The sequence below is a fragment of the Monopterus albus genome, unplaced genomic scaffold, assembly GCF_001952655.1.
Source record: "Monopterus albus unplaced genomic scaffold, M_albus_1.0 scaffold12.1, whole genome shotgun sequence".
In the NCBI taxonomy this organism is placed as follows: Eukaryota; Metazoa; Chordata; class Actinopteri; order Synbranchiformes; family Synbranchidae; genus Monopterus; species Monopterus albus.
This window is the reverse complement of record NW_018127892.1, coordinates 530794-539317: the sequence shown is the minus strand read 5'-3', so window position 1 is coordinate 539317 and position 8524 is coordinate 530794.

Genomic DNA, 8524 nt, shown 5'->3' with positions numbered 1-8524 from the left:
TTTGCACTGTGGCAGCTCTTTTGGCATTAAATATGACATAAATCTACTAATTCAATTAAGAATTACTTAAAAACTGTGATGATTTCATGGAGATACATCACTTCATTCTGCTCATCAAAACTAATGGAAGTGATTTAAGACTGTCCAACATCTCTTGACAGTGGCCATGGGGTAAATGGAACTGTCACTTCTAAATCCCCAGGATAAAACAACAGGGATGCTGTTTGTGTATTTGTGTATAGGATTCAGAGAAGGCAATAGAAAGGACCTAAAGCTTGGCTGTATTTTCACATCTGATTCAAAGGCACCATCTTTCTATAGAAAAACATCCACAGCAAGAATATTGGCTGCCTTGGATGTGATTGCCCATTTCCTGGCAACAGATAAATCTGGCCGTTTAGCTGTCTTCTTTCAGAAATGGTCCCTGTTAACCTCCAGACTTCTCATCAAGCATTCAAGGCACTGGTGTCAACTAAAAGTAAAACTGCAAATGCAAATTGTGAATGAAAAGGAAGGTCTGTTTCCTGCTTATCATCTGCAATGCAGGTTTCAAGGATTCAACAGTGTTGAAAGTCACTCTAAATATAGAACATGGTGACAACATATCACATAAATTGCTTGATGAATGCTTGATATTTTAGCAGTTCATTTTTACTCACCCCAGGCTGGTGACAAAAGAAAAAGAATGAAAGGAGATGTTGGAGTGACGTGTCAGACAGCATCTCCACCGCCATCATCAAAACACCACATGATGGAATATCTGTTGGAAGAATAGTGTTCATCCCTCCAGTAGAGCTCAGACACTCAATGCCAAGGAGCACTGAGGCTGTTCTGTTGACACATGGAGGCCCAGCACCTCGCTGAGACTTTATGTTGGCTGTCCTTTCATTTGTCACCTGTCTACAGTGCTGATTTGAAAAGTGTGATGTAAAGATGAGAGACTGTCTTCTGTCTCCTGTGAGTCAGCCTGTTTATCATCTTGTTATTCCATGTTCTACCTCATGTTATTGTAGTATTACTGTGTAAAACACACTTTTTAAAATAAGGGGAGCTCGGGCTATAAATAATAATTTGATTGACAATGTTGTGCTTGGGACTCTAAGGTCAAAAGAGCCTGGCGCAGAGCTTTAACACTAAATTGGTTGTAACTGCCAGGGTTGTATGGCACAGAAATTCTCTTCAGTCAAATGTCACTCTTTCATCTTCCATTTATGATGATTCACTTGCAGGGGATTAGTGAAGGTTTATGTAATATTTATGCTTGGATTTTCATTATGTGCACATTTGAAGAAAAGTAAACCCTTTGGTTTAAAGCTCTAACTTTTTGCTGTTTTTAAACACCAGCACATACCAAATGAGGAGAAGCCAACAGTCACTTTATAAATCATATAATAATTGGGAACAGATTTGAGACAAATTGAGTCTGGGAGACCACCTGAGGGTTTGTTTTCCTCTTAAGCTCATAAATGTTCAATTAGTCTAATGGCTGGTGACAGGCCCGCTCCTCAAAAACACTTCCCTAGGTATAAAGAGCTCTGCACCCTGGGTCCTAAACCACCCTCGTCCTGTATGCAAGAAGAACAAGAATCTGTTTTCTTAATAGCTGTTTTCACTTTATCATTTTGGAGTATCGTGTGCAGATTGTAAAAAAAGTAACTGAATCCATTTTAAGATGAGTCTGGAAACTAAAGAAATGTGGAAAACTTGAAAGGGTGTGAAAACTTTCCATACTGACTCTGTACACTCACTGGACACTTTGTTAGGTACAACTTTACAATTATATGCAAGTCAATGCAACATGTCCTCCTTAACATCTGTGTTTATGAAGCTCAAGATGTGTCAGTTTTTTGGTTAACTTGTCATAAATGTATAAACTCAATTATATCTTTATTATTGAGGTCAAAATTAAAAGTGGTGTTGTACTCGACTACATTATATTCAGAGGTGTCTCTATATCTTTGCCCCAGCTACATACATGAGACGGTCACAATATAAGGAACACTTCTGAATATAATGCACAGTAGTCGAGTACAGCACCTCAATAATCTTATTGTTTGTCAGTCCTATTTCTTATGTTTCCAGTTTTCATCATGTTGTTCTCTGTTGATGCCATTTATATTGTTGTATTTCTTTAGTTTGGCCTGTACTGTAAACACTAAAGGACCATTTAAATTCCACTGTGACTTCATGATCAGTTTCCTGTCTGAAGTTCTGCATCACGTGACTTTAAGATGTTTTGTAACAGTGTCAGTTCATTTCATGGTCACATCACAATGTTGTACCTTGATACTTTGGAAAAAGCCAAATTTCTGAGTACCAGATATACACACACACTTGACACATACCCATGGGTGTATGTATGAAGTGAAGTGCTGTGTGTGCTGATATGAAAGTCTCTTGTCAACGGGATCTCAGCTCACTTGCTGTCAGGCTCAGTGGCTGGCTGATATGAGGCAGTGCCCCCTCAAAGTGTTCTCTGAACCCTATCAGGTTGTATTCATCAGCGGAAGTGAGATGGGATGTTTTTGTCCCGCTGTCAATCATTTCCAAGGATGCTGCAGCAGCATCAGCCCAGGCATGTAAAAAAGCCATCCTGTTCTGGATCCAGTGTCAGTTATTTTGACATGAAGCCTGCGCTCACAGCTGACTGCTCCTGTTGTGGCTGCTCTCACTGAATCATATGGAGTTCATTTGACCTTCTTTATCAAACTGTCCACCGGTGTCTCCACAGAGACAGAGACAAGAAACAATTTAGTATTTCTTTATCTCAGCAAGAAGGTATCACTGATGCAAGTTTTAAAAGAAATAGTTGTTTTTAGTTCATATTAAAGGTATACAGTAACTAATCCTACAAGATAAGAGGCCAGGAACAAATGGCATTGAACTAATCAATAAATGTGCATTTTTATACACATGCAAATCAACCTTTCTAGTTTCTAGGTACTGGACTGGTACCTGCTGCTGTAGCTAAACTCCTCCTCTTAGGCTGTGGTGTGGTTTAGCCTTGACCTCTGACCTCTTTCTTTACAAAGGGGTCCTTTTCAGTTATATGTAGTTGTCATCGTGGCTGGCATATGATGATGCAGTAATGCTTTAAAGAATAAATCCATTTATCATGTCCAGTGCTCATTGAATCAGTGTTTGTTGTTATCCTGTTCATGGTGACCATTAAGAGACCATTCCTATTGTAATGCGCTCTCACAGAAGCAATGGGAGACAAAATACACAGTCCTGCTTCTTTACAAAGATACTGTACATTAGATATAATGTATCTGAACTTGAACATAAGGACTGAAATAGCTGAATGTGAGGTTTCAGCATCCTGAGTAAGGCAAAGGCAAATTTATCATCCAAATGTATATACAGTAGTTTTTGTATGAAAATTCCTCTTAATTTTCACTTCATGACTTTGTTTTAAATTTAAACACATGGGGTATATTTCTGGATAGAATGAGGACAGTGTATTTGATCCCCCAACGGTCTGATGGCATGTTTTTAAGTGGTGTTGTAGAAATTATGAACGCATTCCTGTAGATTGCTGTACAATTGCAAAGAGCTAAAATTTGTGAGCACATTTGTTGGGAAACAACTGATGTAAAGCATTGTTCCACTAACCTTCATCTGAATGTGTGTTTAAGTAGCATAGGTTTCTTTAAAAATTGAAATTTTGTGTTTTGGAACATAAACAAATGTAGTGTTTTATTATGAAGGACAACAAGAAGTCCAGATTAAAACAGTCTTTGTATACAAATGCTGTCTATAGTCAGATTAAATTACTGTATAATACTTCTAAACGTCTGGAAAATAGAAACACATTCAGCAAATTTATTAGAAAGCCTAAGGCAGTCTGATGAAGCATTAACTCTTCCAGAACAGTTATATCACCCAAAGAATGTGACTTATACTTTGAAACAGTATCGTATAGTATGAAATTATGTCTCTGCTGGGAAATCAGTGGGTGTGTGTGTGTGAGTGAAAACTGTATCTAGATATACTGTTGTGGTCCAGTCACATAGGAGATGTTGCCTTGTATAGTGGTTGAGCTGAAGATTGCATTAATTCTGCTCACATGAATGATATTGTCCCTGTAAATGTATTTAGGTAATTTAAAAGTTTTGTCAGACGTCTGAAGACCGAGAAAGCTGATTTGTTTGGGTAAATTAAATTCCATCTGTAATGTGAAATGCAATTTATATATGTGTGTTTGTGAAGGATTTTTCTCAGCCTGCTGAATCAACACCAGGGTGCACATCCACACACACACAAACACACACACACACACACAGTAGAAAAAACTAGCAAATTCTCGCACCTAGAATGTCATTTTATCCAGGCTTCATTTGATGCAGTGTCATGTGAAACTTGCTATATTTGACAAATTGCTCTCAAGCAGAAGAAAAAACTGGAGGAAAATGTATGAAAATAGTTTTCCTCTAGTAATACCTGCCCATCAATCTCTCCTTGGGTACATGCTGCCAAGACAGCAGCATTTACGAAACATCCCCTTCAATAATGCAGAGATTCTACTTAACCCCACCTGGAACACAACAAATTTGTCAGGCTCGCAAAAACTAAATCATCAAACTGTCTCACTGCAGGATCATAGCACGCTTACAGGTCGGCACAGAAATGTCATTACAAAACAATACTATAAAATGTATTAGGTCAAGTAAACTTTTTTGCAAAGCCTTTACTGAATGTTATCAGAAATGGAAGGAGAGAGCTTTATTTGCTGAGAATGGTAAATGAATGCAGTAGGCCTGCGGACACACATGGTCCTAAAAGGACAGCAAAACCAAATTGTCCAGGTATTGTGTGTATCAAAATACAGTAGCAGTTAAAATAAGCCTACAGCACAACTAGAGTAACTTCAACAGAAAAATAGTCTGCACAGTTTTAAAATTTATATATAATGTATATACATATATATAGCTGGAGCCAATTCCAGCTGGCAATTGGGCGAAGGCGGGGGACACCGTGGACAGGTAGCCAGTCCATCACAGGGCCAACATGCAGACAAACAACCACTCACATGCACACATTCACTCCTACATGCAATTTAGAAACACCAATCAACCAATCAGCCTAAGCCACATGTCTTTGGACTGTGGGAGGAAGCCGGAGTACCTGGAGAGAACCCACGCAAGCACGAGGAGAACATGCAAACTCCACAAGCCCACCCCCGTGACTCCGTTCAGGGACTAAGCAGTAGAAAATGAATGAATGCTCATTGCTCTCGTACTAAAATGATTGCATTCTCAACAATCAAAAGTCATAAGACAATACTCTTAATAACACTGTAATAACAGCTTGCACAGCCAACAGCTGATAGTAAACATGCTAATAAATTAGCTCACCACATTGTTTGAAATTGAATCAAGGAAGCCAAGCAATGGTAGAATCCAAAAAAGAGGAAGGCAGTAGCCTGTTCTGTTTCATATACAGTAATTCTTCAGAATTAGTCAAGTTAGTTTGACAGCAGAGTCAAATCCCACAACATACTGTTCATATGTTACATAAGAAAAGTTTGGGTTTTTTCTTTAAATTTGTCATCAGTGACATACCCACTACCAAAGTCACATTCTGGCAGATACAACTAATCTATAATGGGACGTTCTTTCTTGTCACAGTCCTAATTTATGATTCAAAAGCCGATCAATCTTGCCTGGTATATAACAATATTGCACTTATATATGTGGAAAGTCAACACCCAATGCCTGAATAGGCAGAAGTCCTATTCAGGATATTACTGACTGGATTATGTTCCTGGGCAATGCCATTTTTTTTAAAGAAGTATTTTTTTCACTTCATCAGAGCCAAAAGGAGGTGGCTGGGTGAATGATGTACAACTTGTCAACCACAGTCCCATCAGTGGTTAGGTCCAGACAACCAAAGTACCTAGGTAAAGATCAGGGAAGGATCATGGTTTTGCTTCAATGTAGATAAATAGATCATGTCTGAAATCAGTGAGAGATTTTTTTTTGTATTAAATCAGGCCTCAATCTTTCCTTAACCCTAAACCAAGTGCACTGAGTGCCTAAATGTAACCATAAAAACTTTAATAATACTCAAGTCACTGCTGGTGCTGCAACACTGGATATTTTGACAGAAAACAAGTACATTACAGTATATGCAAACTTTTAGTATCAGCAAACTGGGGGCTAAATATGTATATGAACATATCTTACATTAATAGAATATGTAATCAGGACACAGATACATTTCCTACAAAACGTATTTGCTATTCAGTTTAGTAAATGTAATTTCTAGGAGACAGCAGTGTCTGATGACTGAGCAATAGTTGTGCTAACGTCTGTTCTCATCACAGCATATACTAAATATTATGTTTTTCATCAGCCATGAACTTGTCATAAAAGTTCCGAGAGGCCAGCTGCTAATGCAGGTGGTATTTCATGAACCAGATGGTACCTCTTAGTGTGGCTACTGCAATGTTTGTTCTGTAATTGATTAAATTTCTAATCAGCTGAGGGTCTTACGCCTGCTGGCAAATTCTTGTGGCTCATTTTGCCATTTGTAAGTTAGATACATTAGCAAGCATCTGCTGTTTTGTGAAAGCCCTTTTTTCAAACAAGCTCTTTTCTTTCTCACAGCCCATCTAATGACAGCAGGGTCATGATGCAACATGAGTGGCCACAAGGGGCGAATTTTGACCTGCAATCGTTTCAGTGTGGTAAACACAATGTAATTCACATGTCTCAGTACCTCTCTAGTGTACCTCCGAGAGTATAAATGCATAAATGGACTCAAGTGGTTTTATTTACAGGGAGAAAATTCCACTTGTCATTTCTTGGATCAAGCCGTGCACAGGGCTCAGTCCCATATCAAACAGTAACTGAATCATTTATAATCCCACCGGAAAACAAATTACATGCTGCTGCTTATCTGCAGAAAGATCAGCAGCACTGCTGGTTTCACATTAGCAATTCATATTAGATGAAGGTGTCTCTTTTTGATGAGATTAACAGCATATTTACAGTTGTTATTCATTTCACTCTTGCAATTTTTCTATTCTGTCCACATTTGCAGCTTATTTTAAATTAGCAAAAGTTTTGTTTTGCATTTCCCAAACAAAACATTGTGTTTCACTTGTTCAGGGCATTGACATGTCATATTTTTTGTTTTTGCATTTTGTCTTTACTACAAACAGATTTCATATACTGTTTTAACTGATTCGTTAAATTTTTCAGGTTTGAATGTATGCATTACACCTGCATAGCCTGCAGTGATCAAGAACGATTTATATGGTGTGGCAACACAATATAAGGGTGGCAAGTACAGTCACAAGGGCAACAGGAAATTAAACAAAAATGATTTTATTAGATGCATAAGTGGGGCGGCTGTGGCTCAGGAGGTAGAGTGGGTTTTCTCCTAACCAGAATGTTAGTGGTTCAATTTCTCGCTTGTCCAGTTGATGTATCCTTGAGCAAGACTCTGAACCCCCAGTTACTCTCTGTGATGACACTGATGCTTGGGAGTGTGAATGGGCAAGTAGTGTGAAGGTGCTGTGAGGGTAATGCATAGAAAAGTGCTATACAAGAATAAGACCATTTACCAATTTATATAAATGGAGAGAAAGCACAACATGAGGGCCAGATGTACAGGTTTGGGGACATGGTTCTCTTGGTCTTCATCTGTCCATCAGTTTCTGTTCCTGAGCTTCTTGATTCTCTTCCACCTGTGAACTTGTTCTCCCTGCCTCCCTGCCCCTCACTCTGTTTTACAAGCTGGACAATTCCTAAAACAGAGTGAAAGAAAAACTGATCATTTCACACATTTCATTACACCGGTCCAACACAGGGTACCTTCACAGTGGAGAAACAAAGCATGCTAACGTGTCAAAGCAGGCAGTCAGAGAAATAAAGCCTTATTTTCTGATTCTTTTATGGTGGCAAAGTTCTAAAGCACAAATAAACATGGTCACACCTCTGCATAACCCTGCAGAAAGGATTCTATATGAATGCAGTCAAAGGACCTGTCTGCCTTGCTGTGTTCTTTCTAAGCTGCACCCTGTTTGTGGCAGCCTCACACTCAATCAAACAGACAGACACACAACTCATATTATGATGGTCAAACTATCATGGGACTATTGCTTTTACTGTAAGTGTAATGAAATTACTCAAATTCAAATACAAATTTATTTGTATAGTGCTAAATCGCAACAAATGTCATCTCAGGACACTTTACAAAGTAAGGTCTAGACTAAGGTCTTACTATCATTATTATTATAGAGAAAACCCACAAATCCCCCTTGAGCAGTACTTGGCCACAGTGGGGAGGAAAAACTCCGTTTAACAGAAGAAACCTCCGACAGACCCTGGCTCTTGGTGGGCGGCCTTCTGCCTCGACCGGTTGGGGTGAGTGGATAGAGGAGAGACAAAAGAAGAAAAGCAACAGGACACAACAAACAATCAAACACTAGGCAGGGGTGAGATGAGAGAAACTCAGAGCATCATGGGGTCCCCCAGCAGTCCTAGGTCTGTAAGTGCATAGCTAAGGGAAGGCT